The following is an 11,388-nucleotide window of genomic DNA, read 5'->3' as shown; positions in this document are numbered from 1 at the left end:
TCACTGTCGCTGGAGCTCCTTTAAGCACGTTCTTCTCCTGGTCATTGGCATTTTGATTGTTAAAAGAGCTCAGTGAGTAAAGTGAAGAGCAGAGGGGCAAGGTCAGTAAATGTGATCCAAGGAGATAGCCAACATCAAGCACTTGTGTGGGCATGCAAAGCTTGTTCCAAGGGTGAGCATGCAACTTTCTGGAGTTCAAAACCAGAGCTCAGCCCTGGGCTCCCTGTGCAGGGCAGGGGGAAGCTGGTGGAAACACCCTGTGCCCTGAATAGGAGGAGCTCAGAAACAACTGTGTAAAACAGTGAGTGCAGGCGTGTCTCAGATGTCCTGTGTCTCTGGGCAATCTCTGACTTCCACGGACATACAGAACTTAGAGGACAGAATCACAGAATGGTTTGGGTCGGAAGAAACCTTAAAAGAATCATCTAGTGCAACAGCCCTGCTGTGGGCAGGATTATCTTTGGCTAGATCAGGTTGCTCAAAGCCCCATTCAGCCTGAGCTGGCACACTTCCATTGATGGGGCATTCCCATATGCTGGGGCCTGTGTCTCACTGGCCTCTTCTTAAAAAATGTCACTCTTGTATCCAAACAGAATCTATCTTCCTTCCAGCATGTTGACTGCAACACATGGCTTGGTGTCATCAGCAAACTTGCTGACAGTGCACTCGATCCACTCTCCATGTTCTTGACAAATGCGTTAAATAATGCTGGATTCAAAACAAGTCCCTGGGGGACACCACTCATTACTGATCTCCACCTGAAATTCAAGCCATTGACCACAACTCTTTGAGTGTGATCATCCAGCCAATGTACCATAGCATATTTTCCAGAAGGATCTGCTCCATGATCTTGCCATGCAGAGAGGTGAGACTGACCAGCCTGTAGTTCCCTGGGTCTTCCTTTTGCCTCTTTTCAAAAATGGGGGTTATGTTTCCCTTTTTTCAGTCAGTGGCACTCCATCAGACAAGTTGACACAACTTGTCAAGTGTGATGGATAGTGGCTTAGCCACTTCATCTGCCAGCTCCCTCAGGACCTGGGGATGCATCTCATCAGGACAACTCCCTCATCTCTTCTTCCTCGACTACCCCTTCCAAATAGCTTGCAGCTGTCAGTCACAGCACATGTCAATCCCGCAATCAATCCCAACAAATTTCTTTGGTAGCAATCAGGCCATAGCGCCTGTCTGGGCAGTGGCTACCAGCTCCTTCTGTCTGTTTCCCACACTGCTGCACTGGTAGAGAAGCACTTCATCTGGGCTATCAGCCACATCCCCTTGTTAGAGGAGTTTGCCTTAATTCCACAGGTTAAGACAATCCACAGGTTTGGTCAAAAATTCATTCCCAACTTTGACTCAAAGACAACACTGGGTCAAAGCAGGTCTGCTGAGTACACACCCATCAGGTAGGCTGCCTTGTCAGCAGCTGAAAGACAAGAGAGACAAAGAAAAATTGATCATTGGACTAGGACTGGAATTTGATATCTCTCTGTGTGTGTGGGTGTGTGCATGAGAAATGCCATTAATGACCAAAATTCTTGATTGCAAACCTTTTAATCCAGTGTCACAACAAACATTGAATACAGAAAAGCTATGAAAGCCAATATTGGTATTTTCTGAACATAGTTATCAGTAAGAAAACTTTCCTTGGATATTTTAACTGAATTTATAAACCAAATGACTTATTTTAATAATTTTTACTTTAAAAATTCATTAAGATTATAACTTGGTTTCTTAGTCAAGATCTAAGAAAGCTCTTATATTCCAAAGGCCATGGTCTGTACTGCCATTAGGAGAAAGTATATATATGACAGAGACAACTCTAGAGCTTATGTATGAAACTAGACACACTTTGTCTTCTAAAAATCTTGTCAAAACCCTGCATATCGAAAGGAAAAATGCATGAAACTATCTCATCAAAAAGCAAACGGAAGGAGTATGGTTTAGTAAGAGAGGCCAGGGATCAGGGACCAGTTTCATGTATACTAAGGGAAATATTATTTAGTTTTCACATGATTAAGTAATAGTTTTTGTCCTGTCTGAAAAAAAAAAAAGAAAGTATTTCACAAAACTGATTTCTTTATTAAAAGGTTAGTTGCTAAGGGTTTTCTGTGCCATCTGGCAAAAACCTGCAACCCATTGTAACTAAATCCAAGGTGATTTTACTGAAAATAGAAAAGAAGGAACCTATTGTGGCTCACATTCCCTCACAGACAATATATCAACTCTTGAAATACAGCTCACGTATAGAGCACCTGAGGTGATTTCCAGAATCTTGAGATACATAGCAATGGATATAAAGATATTATAATGATAAATATAAAGGCATGCTATGTTTAAAATATACTAAATTAAATTTCCCTGAAAGGTGATGTATAAAAGACATTCTGCATGTCCCTAATAATGAAGAATGAGTTGCAAATTATTGTGGTTTTTACACGTACCACATAAGAACAAAATGTGCCTTCTGATTTTAACAACTAAAAACCACAGTATCCCCATGTCTGTAAAAAAGGAAGTGTTTTGCCTTGAGCAAAAAGATAAAATTTATTATTTATAGAGTTCAGACAGAGGAAGTATGTAACAACTCTTACTTGAGACCATGAAAGAAGAGTGAGGGATATCTGATGCTTCTCCTAGGGTGGCAGCTGGGGGTTTTCTTCCCTCACATTTGGAACTGCAAATCTTTGCCTTCCCAGTGGCAAATGACAAAGCCACTCTACTCAGCAGAGCACTTCTGGGGTTTTTTTCTGTTGTACTGTGCAGGATGTGGACCTAGCCTTGCAACAGGCAAGAGTGAGGCACATGGCTAGGCATCTATTTGGCTGCTAGTCCTTAGGAAAGAGTGTACTGGAAGCAGCAGCAATGCCTTAATGCTAAAAAAGAAATTAAATAGGTCCTATCCACCACTGTCTCCCAGTTCAGGTAGTGCCCCTGCAGGGCTGGACTCTGCTGCAGCTGAGAGCAAAGCACGGCACACTCAAAAAGAAGAGAGGTAGAGAGAGCACAGACCCTGGATACAGAATGTCCTGCTCAGCAATGTGGAGTGGGCAAGGTATTGCAGTGCTGACATTTCCCATGAAGAAGAGACTGAAGCATGCTGAAAATAGAAGCATCTTGAGAAAGTCATCAAGCAGCTGCCTCACTGTCTGCCAGCCCTTAAGATATGACTTCTATCTCAGACTCTGTGTTAGCAGAGAGAGAGAGAATACATAACAACAAGTAAAAGTAGATACACAGACACAGATTTCCAGGCTATGGCCAGGCAAAATCTCACAATTTTTAGATTTGCATTGTGAACTGGAGACTAGAGTTTATTACATTCCAGTGTAGAAGACTTTTCACAGCGTGGAAGAGTGATATTTTCTTCATTACTTTTATCCATGTTCCAGTATTTTTATCAATGAGTTTCTTAAGTGGTCCTTGTTCTGGTGTCAGAACCTACTGCCAAAAATAAACCTAGGAAAAGAGTGATCAGATCTTCATATAATACTCATCCATTCTGTTCTGCAACTTGAAAAAATTGATTGAAAATGAGCACTGCTGTTTTCTCACCTTTGGCAAGGAAGGCCTTTACATCTTATCTAGGTTGAATCTTATTATAAACAGATTGCCCTGTGGCAGCCAACAGAGTCCACTATAGTAGAAAATAAACTGTGAAGTCCCATTTTCTGTTTCATTGTGGTGCAGCAGTGAATTTCTGTTCCATTTATAATTTTTATATGTTCATCAACTACCTCTTGCAGTCTCATTAGTTTCTACTTTTTCACTAGTTTCCCAGTACAGTCCAAAAAATTTCAGACATGTCTTTGGGATATTTGTTTCTCCAGTAGGACATCCACTCAGTGGGCAGTAGATGAAGAAGTACTCATTCATAGATTCATAAAGAAACCTTCACATGTTAGGTAGCATCATGCCTCACTGAGACTGTGACTCATGAGTTTTGAGTTCTGAAATTTTTCCTGAAGATTGGCTGTTATGACATTTATTTCCAACTGACTGTATCCTTCGGGATAATTCATTCAAGTCAATAAGCATCAGTAGATTCCAATGTAACGCTGATTATACTTTTATGATGAACATGTCCTCTCCTCTTAGCCTTGTGAGGTTTTCCTGCTTACAGAAGGGCGTGGCATGGCATGGGAAAGATGCAGATAGAAAGAGACTCAGGGGGACAACAAGATGCATTGCAGAGTGAAATTAGGTCTTGATAAGTAATTACTATTGCCACTAGATGAAGATTAAAATCATGACTCCAAGTGACTTACTGATTTCCCTAGCAACATGAAGCTTACAGGATAAAGCAAACAACTCCTGCTAGTGAGTCCTGGGAGGCTGGAGAGAGCTCAGAGATGCTCAGCTTCTGCTCCAGTAGGAAACCTCCTGCTGTCAAGGGCATGGAGACCAGGCTCAGGAGCCTACACAGACAGCAGTGTCTCCTGTGCCTGGCAACAAGTGACTTGAGCTCCTCCTCAGGTGATTGGGGTCCCTGATGCCCTGACTGGGAACTGGGAGGTGCTCAGGGCCATGGGAGAGGCTGGGAATGAGCAGGATCTGCATGGATGTGATGGTTCTCTGGCAGACCATGGCCCACATAAACTAAGCCCGGATGCAGCTGGGAGAGCAGAGGAGCAATGTGTGTGAGCCTGTGTCACCCTGAGCCTGGCCAGGGCAGGGGCTCCTGCACACTGCAAGGGACATTCCTCCAAGGACATGTTGAGGTCAGGTGGGTGAGGGCGAGAAGAATTACAGCACTCATCAGTGGGGAAATCGAGAAGGGGGTAATGCAGGGTAGAGGATGTAAGGAGAGGAGGGACAGGCAGTGGAGAGAGAAGATGCAGTAATGTGGGTGTACTGTATATGAGAAGTTGATGCAGCAAAAGTTTTGCTGGAATGGAAAGGGCTTGAGCTAATCTCTGCTGTCATGTCTCATTACAACATCATTCATTTTAGAATGGAGTGTTCTTTAATTGCTGACTAACACTTTTCTCTTCATCGTTTCTTTTTTCAGTCTCAAAGAGCAAAAATCTCAAGAGGAGATTCTTAATTTGGAGATGAAAATTGAGAATTTTGATGAAATCCTTTTAATTCATTCTCTCCCTTCTAGTTTGAGAAATAGGTTAGTTTCAGTAGACTGAACCAAGAAAACAAAACTAATCCAAATGCTAGACCTGGAACACATATACACACTTATTGTTGCCAAAATAGTTATTATCACATAGATTTGGGAAGTAGACAGGATTACTAGAATAGTTTATCTTCAAATGAGAAGCCTTTAGCTGTAGGAATGAAACTATCAACATGAAAGAAAAGTCGTTGTCTCATATACTGAACTGATCCAAAATGCGAAGATAAGCACCCAAGTTTCTTGTTTAAAATGGAAGATGTTCGGCGTTTTTTACTGCTTCATGTTAGTTTTACATTAATCTAGAAGGAAAATTTCCAATGGTATTTACATCTTGCAAATGCAATGGGATTTGCAGCTTGCAAATGCTGTTCTCAGCTATGCTGTTAATATTTATAAAACATACCAGGGGGGATCACTTTCCCTGTGGATCCTTAATGACTGATAGGGAATGTGTAGCCTCTTACTGAAGATCCCTGGGTAAAATAAGACCTTTCAGGAATGCTGGCATGAGACAAGGAGAAATTCCAGAACACTGATTCTCTGGTGCAAGCTTCTCATTGTGACACTTCTGCTAAGATGTGGCTGGACACTGGATCCTGGAAATGGTAAGGATGAAATTCACATTAAAAGTTCTTATTATATTGAAAGATGGGTGTTGTGTTAAATTAAATCAAATGTGTTGAGTGCTTTCTCTGTTCCTGGAATATTTAATCTGGGTAGTTGTTTACCTGGGTAAGATGAGTCCTTCAGAGACTTGAGCTATCATTCCAGAGGAGCAGTGCTAAAATGGATGGATAGGAAAAGAGTTGGGGATTATGTCTAGGGAAAAGCCAGTGATGAGCCTACCAAAGAAGAGATTGACCAACCTGGTTAGGTACTCTGGGCCAGTTACTGGCTTGGCCACTGCAAGAACAGAACACGAGTGAGCTGACCTTTGTGCCTGCTCTGCTCAGAACCTTCTTGTATCTCAGGGTAGCTCTGAGTGGACTGAGATGGCCTTGTGATCTTCTGATCCTGTTCCTTCCTTTGGGGACTAATTTCTGCAATGCTTGATACAGTTATTATTTGACTTCACAGCAGGGAAAACAGATGTGACTTCTGAAGTTTCAGCAGTATATTTTAAACCTAGGACTGTCTTTATTTTGTTTGGTGACACCTAAGTGTCTGCCCACTGAGGAAAAGTAAGTCTTGCAAAGTAAAGGGAAGAGGGAGGGCAAAACCAGCTGGAGATTAGTGACAGTTAACTCACAGCATTTTAAGCCTTCATGACAAACTGCTTTCTGTGTGTGAGATTTCTATGGTTACTCAAATTCCTCCCATCTTCACAGCATATGTCAGAGAAAGATACATGAGCAGCAGGTTCTCGATGAGGAGGTGACATTCAGGATGCCCTTTTCATCACATACCAAAGCAGCTGAAAATCTTCAGTTACCAAACAGGTGAGTGAGGTGGACAAGCTCTGATGGCAATGGAAGGAGAAGGAGAAGGCAAAAGGAGTTGGACAATGGCATGGAAGGAGAAGAAATGACAACAGGAATATGAAACAAAATTAGCAGACACTTGATTAATTGGCTTGTTTTTGTGTTGACTGCACTTGCAAGAGAAGCAGAGAGAGGCTACACTATGGAAATAGCTTTGCTTAAATTTGCACACCTAGCCTTTTTTTTCCTCTAAGTGAATTATATAAAAAATGTTTACCTCCTTTCTTCATAAAAGAAGGACATCAGAGCATTAAAACTAAATTGTACAAGGCATTTTCAAGTGCAGAAAGAGTTTTCAGTATTGATACCAGATGTTTTGTATTGGTAGTTACCTTATTCATTATTTACATTGGAAAAAAGAGGGTTCTCAAAATTTGCTTTCAGTTTTGAGACGATACACATCAAGAATAATAAAACTTTGTTTTCTCATGTGTGTTCTACATGTGTCCTAATAATGTATTATGGATCTTCAATAAAGCTGTGCTGTCATTCCCAGGAGAATATGTAGGACTAGAATAATCTATCTGAAGATAACTTTAGGAAGAACACACCTTGTTTGAAATTATTAGTTTAGACTGACAATTACAGCAACAAAAAAAATCCCTGCAAAGTAAGACATTCAATAAGTTTGATATGAGTTTAGAAGCCTAAGGAATATGATAATTTTTAAGTACGGTGTATTATATTTTCAACGTATTTATAATTTATGGCTGATATTTTAATAATTTTATATTGTTCAAAATATATTCTGCAAAATAAAAATGCTGGTTTTCTTATTCACTTATTTACCAATCCAACCCAGTGAATTGTTTCCTACTACAGAAACATTCTAGGTCTACCACAGTAACATACAAACACAAATACAAACCAAAAAATTCCCTAGAAATCTTCAGAAATATCAAAATATCCTTTTTTTCCCCCAAAGTTAACTTTTGATGGGTTATAACCTCCACTTCCTCTTCCTATTAATTCAAGAGCCATAAATCTTCTTGATTAATCTTCACAAAAGCACTTTCTTTCTCTTCATTACATTTACTTCTGAAGGTTCGAGACAACTTCTCCAGTTTCTCAGTTACTTTTAATTCTGATGCCATTTCACCCTGCCAAAGTGCTTGGATGTCCCTGTCCCAAAATCTCTCAGGACCTTCATGAAGTCTGCAAGGTAACAACAATGCGAGGTAATCAGGGCAGGTAGTCACGATAGTCACGGGGTGGTTGAAAGGGCAGTTCCTGTCGCAGATACAGGATGTGGTTTCCAAGTGTGGCACTGAATACCCCTGCTTTCAAAGGCAATACAAATCACAGCACAGGGTGCTCATGTATTCTTTACCTGCTGTTTAGCTCTGGGTATTTTAGACCAGAGTCTTTTGCCCCTGAAGACCCAGGTCTCTGGCAGACTCATGCTGGGATGGCCTGTTTCCATCTCAGTAGCTGTATCATGATGGAAAAGTCACATTTTAGCCACAGATTCCTCCTTGGAGAAGGGATCTGCTGAACCAAGGACACGAAGCACAGCTCACCTAAATAAGGCAAGTATCTGTTCTTGGCCTTCCAAAGCCCCTCCCTCCTGCAGCCATGGGCAACTCACTGCCACAGGCCAGGGCAGAAGGAGAGGAGAGACTTCATCCCTGTCAGCAACAGGAAGGAGGTGACGGTAGGGCTCTGGAGCTGGAGGGCTTCTGTGCCTGCAGCCTCAGCTGCAGAGACTCCCAGATGGAACTGTCCCCTTTAGTGCAGAAACAGCATCTTTGGGGGTGGGTGTCTGCCATGCCCTTTCTCACCTGCTTTCTACACACTCTGCCACGGTGCAATCAGCAGTGACTGCATGGGGAGTCTTTGAGCATGTCCTCATTAATATTTAGTGTCAAACAGGAAAATGCAATTGAAGCAAATCCCTGTTGCCCCATAGTTTGATTTGCTTTACAGGTATGATCTAGGGGCCTAGGTATGAATGTGCTCTCACCTCAGACTGGCATTCAGCTCTCGGGATTCCCATCTTTTGCCCTGAAAACCCATTTCAGTCTAGGTGCCAGGGCCTCAGCACTTTCTGTTCTGCCCTACAGATCTTCTCCTATCACACTGCTCTACCAACTAAGGGAGAGATGGCCTGGGTTTTCAATGTGTGCTAGAGACTGACCCTACCTCTCACAGCAGCCTTATGTCCTGGGAAGTGGGTCCTGCTGACATGTCCCAGGGGAATATGTCCCCTCTGCAGAAGGAAACCTCAGGGCAGAAGAAGAAGACAAAGAATATGAGGAGCAGGATTTCTTCTTGCCAATGTTGCTTTGTAGGACCGGCACCCCCTGCTCCCCTCACTGGGAATAGCGCTGTCGGCTTCCTGCCGAGGATCCCTGAAGGAACTTGTCTGTCCGTCAGTGTCAGGTGACAAGGCCCAAGCTGAGGAGAAAGCTGATGGGACCTGTGCCATTAGAGCCAAGGCCTGAGGGGAAAGGCACAGCCACCATCCCAGCTGATGTCTCTGGGCTCGGTGTCCTCTGCCTGATTGCCCATGGTGACCGTACCCGGCTGGGACGTGGCTTTCCTGAGCTCTCCAGAGGGCCAGGGCAGTCAGGGTGCAGGCAGGGCTGGGCCTCCATAACCATCACGTCAGAGCCATCAGCCTGGCCAGGGCTTCACCTGCAGCCCTGATACTCCCAGGGCTCTGGAGGGACCTCTGGTGTACGGCCCTACAGCCATGCCTAAATGAGTGCTGTGAAAGCCCAGCTTGAGCAAAGGGACGTGGATGGCCCCTGCAGCACTGCTGGATCTCGGAGCAAGCCCTGCCTCTGCCTTCATCCTCACTCAGACAGGGAGTCCAGGACAGCAGCTGTAAAATGCCGCACTTTCAGAGCTGCAGCCCAGCGTGTCTTTTCCATTTGTTGGTTAAAAAGAGAGGGGGGATGCCCCATCCACACCAAGGAGCCCTGGCTGACTGCTGGAGGTACCTGGGCAGCTGCTGTGTTGCCCATGGGACAACACATCCCAGCAGGGAACGGCCATGGCGCTGGGCTGGCACAGGGCCATTGCACGGGTCCAAAGGGGAACACTCTGGATTCAGGCTCTGAGCAGGGAGAGCACGCTCAGGCCCCATTCTGATGTTTAACCTTTGAGCTGGCAATGGAGCTGTGCTGCAGCAAGTCTCTCAGGGGTAAGAATAGCAGCTGCTGTCTTGGCACACAGCACAAGTGTCCAGCTCCTCCAGGGCAGCACGTTGCACTGCGACATAGAAGGCAGCCTACCCGCCCAGGAATGTCTTCAGGCGCTATTAGTGGAAGCAAATCATCCCCACAAACAGGCACGACCCCGCACAGGAGTCTTGGGAGAGCGGGGCTATTTTGGGCTTTTGACATTGAGGATGGAAGGAGACACGTGATGGGGCTGATCCTCCTGGTAGGGGCCTCCTCCAAAGCTCCCTGCAGCCTTGTCCCCTCCTCTAGCAATGGCTCTTGTGAAGGCTGAGGGGCAATTTGGTGTGGCCTTGGAGCGCAGGAGGTGAGGGCAGAGGGAGCTGTGAGTTTGCTGGGGGTGCAGGGCCAGCCCTCAGTGCCATCAGCAGTGCCCAGCCGTGCTTAGGGCAGGTCCTGCCTGACGGTGTGAACCTGTCTCTGAGCTCAGGGCTTGGGGCTGCCTGCTTTATTCTCAGCCATACCCACGAGAGTGAGAGAGATGCCAGAGGGTGTGTGCAAGTGAAACAGGCAGGAAACTGGAGGAAGAAACAGCTGACTTTACAAAAGCCTCTAAAGAAGGCTATAGTAGATGCAGTCACACCCACAGTGCGAGAGTTGCTTCTTCACTGACTTGCCGGTCATTTGCCAAGGGTGTCCTTTGAGACAGTGCTTTTCGACAAGTCATCAGAGAAACTCTCCAGGATTTCTGCAACATGGAGGTGGGGTGACAGCTTCTGAAGGGGACAGAGATACAACAGTGGGGGCAATTTCATGAGCTGATACTGCAGTAAGGATTTCCAAATTAACTTCATAGCCCTCAGCTACCACTAACCTTTCTGACTGAGTGTATACACAGAGCCCCATGCCCGTTGAGGTTTCTGGGAAAATCCTCCAAAGCTGAGTGTTCTCTCTGTCGATGTGGTGAAGAGGTGTGTTGGAGCCATGTGGTGTGTGAGAGCTGGGTGCTAAGGGAGAGTCCTGAGAGTCCTTCCAGCACAAGCCCCCAGGAGGCTCAGCTTTTTGCCCATTCAAGAGAAACTGGCAGCAGCTGATGGCAGCAGCTGAGGAAATCTAGGGTGAGGGAGATGGCACAATGTAGGGACACTGTTGGTGTGTTGTAACCGTGCTCTCTGTGACAAATTGTCTCTGTCAAGGAACTGCCCGTCCTTCACAGTGCAGTGCACTGCAGCTTCTGATGACTTACTCAGAGATTGCTGTTTAGGGTTTGTGAGGGCCAGCATCACAAACGAGAGTAGGGAAAGGAAAAAGGAAAAGGATCACCCTCTCTTGCCTCTCCCACGGGAAAGAAGCTGTGCTGAAAGGACACTGGGAGAAGCAGCAGGAGGACTCAAAGGCACAAGCTGGACAAGGAGCTGCTGGAGACAGGAGAGAGCACAGGCTGGATTTTCAGGAGTCTCCACAGAAATGGCCGGCCTCTAAGTTGCGGATCCTCAATCCAGCTCTGACACCAGCTTCTCCCTTCTCCTAGACAGGAAATTGTCCAAATGCAATTGTCCAAGGAAAACAAAACCCAAAGAAAGCACTGGTCATGGGGTGTATGCAGAGGGATCTACAGTATTTATTCACTAGACACTGGGGGCGGGACAAAGACTCA

This window comes from Coloeus monedula, assembly GCF_965178545.1.
Source record: "Coloeus monedula genome assembly, chromosome: 19".
In the NCBI taxonomy this organism is placed as follows: domain Eukaryota; kingdom Metazoa; phylum Chordata; class Aves; order Passeriformes; family Corvidae; genus Coloeus; species Coloeus monedula.
This window is presented reverse-complemented; position numbering follows the sequence as displayed.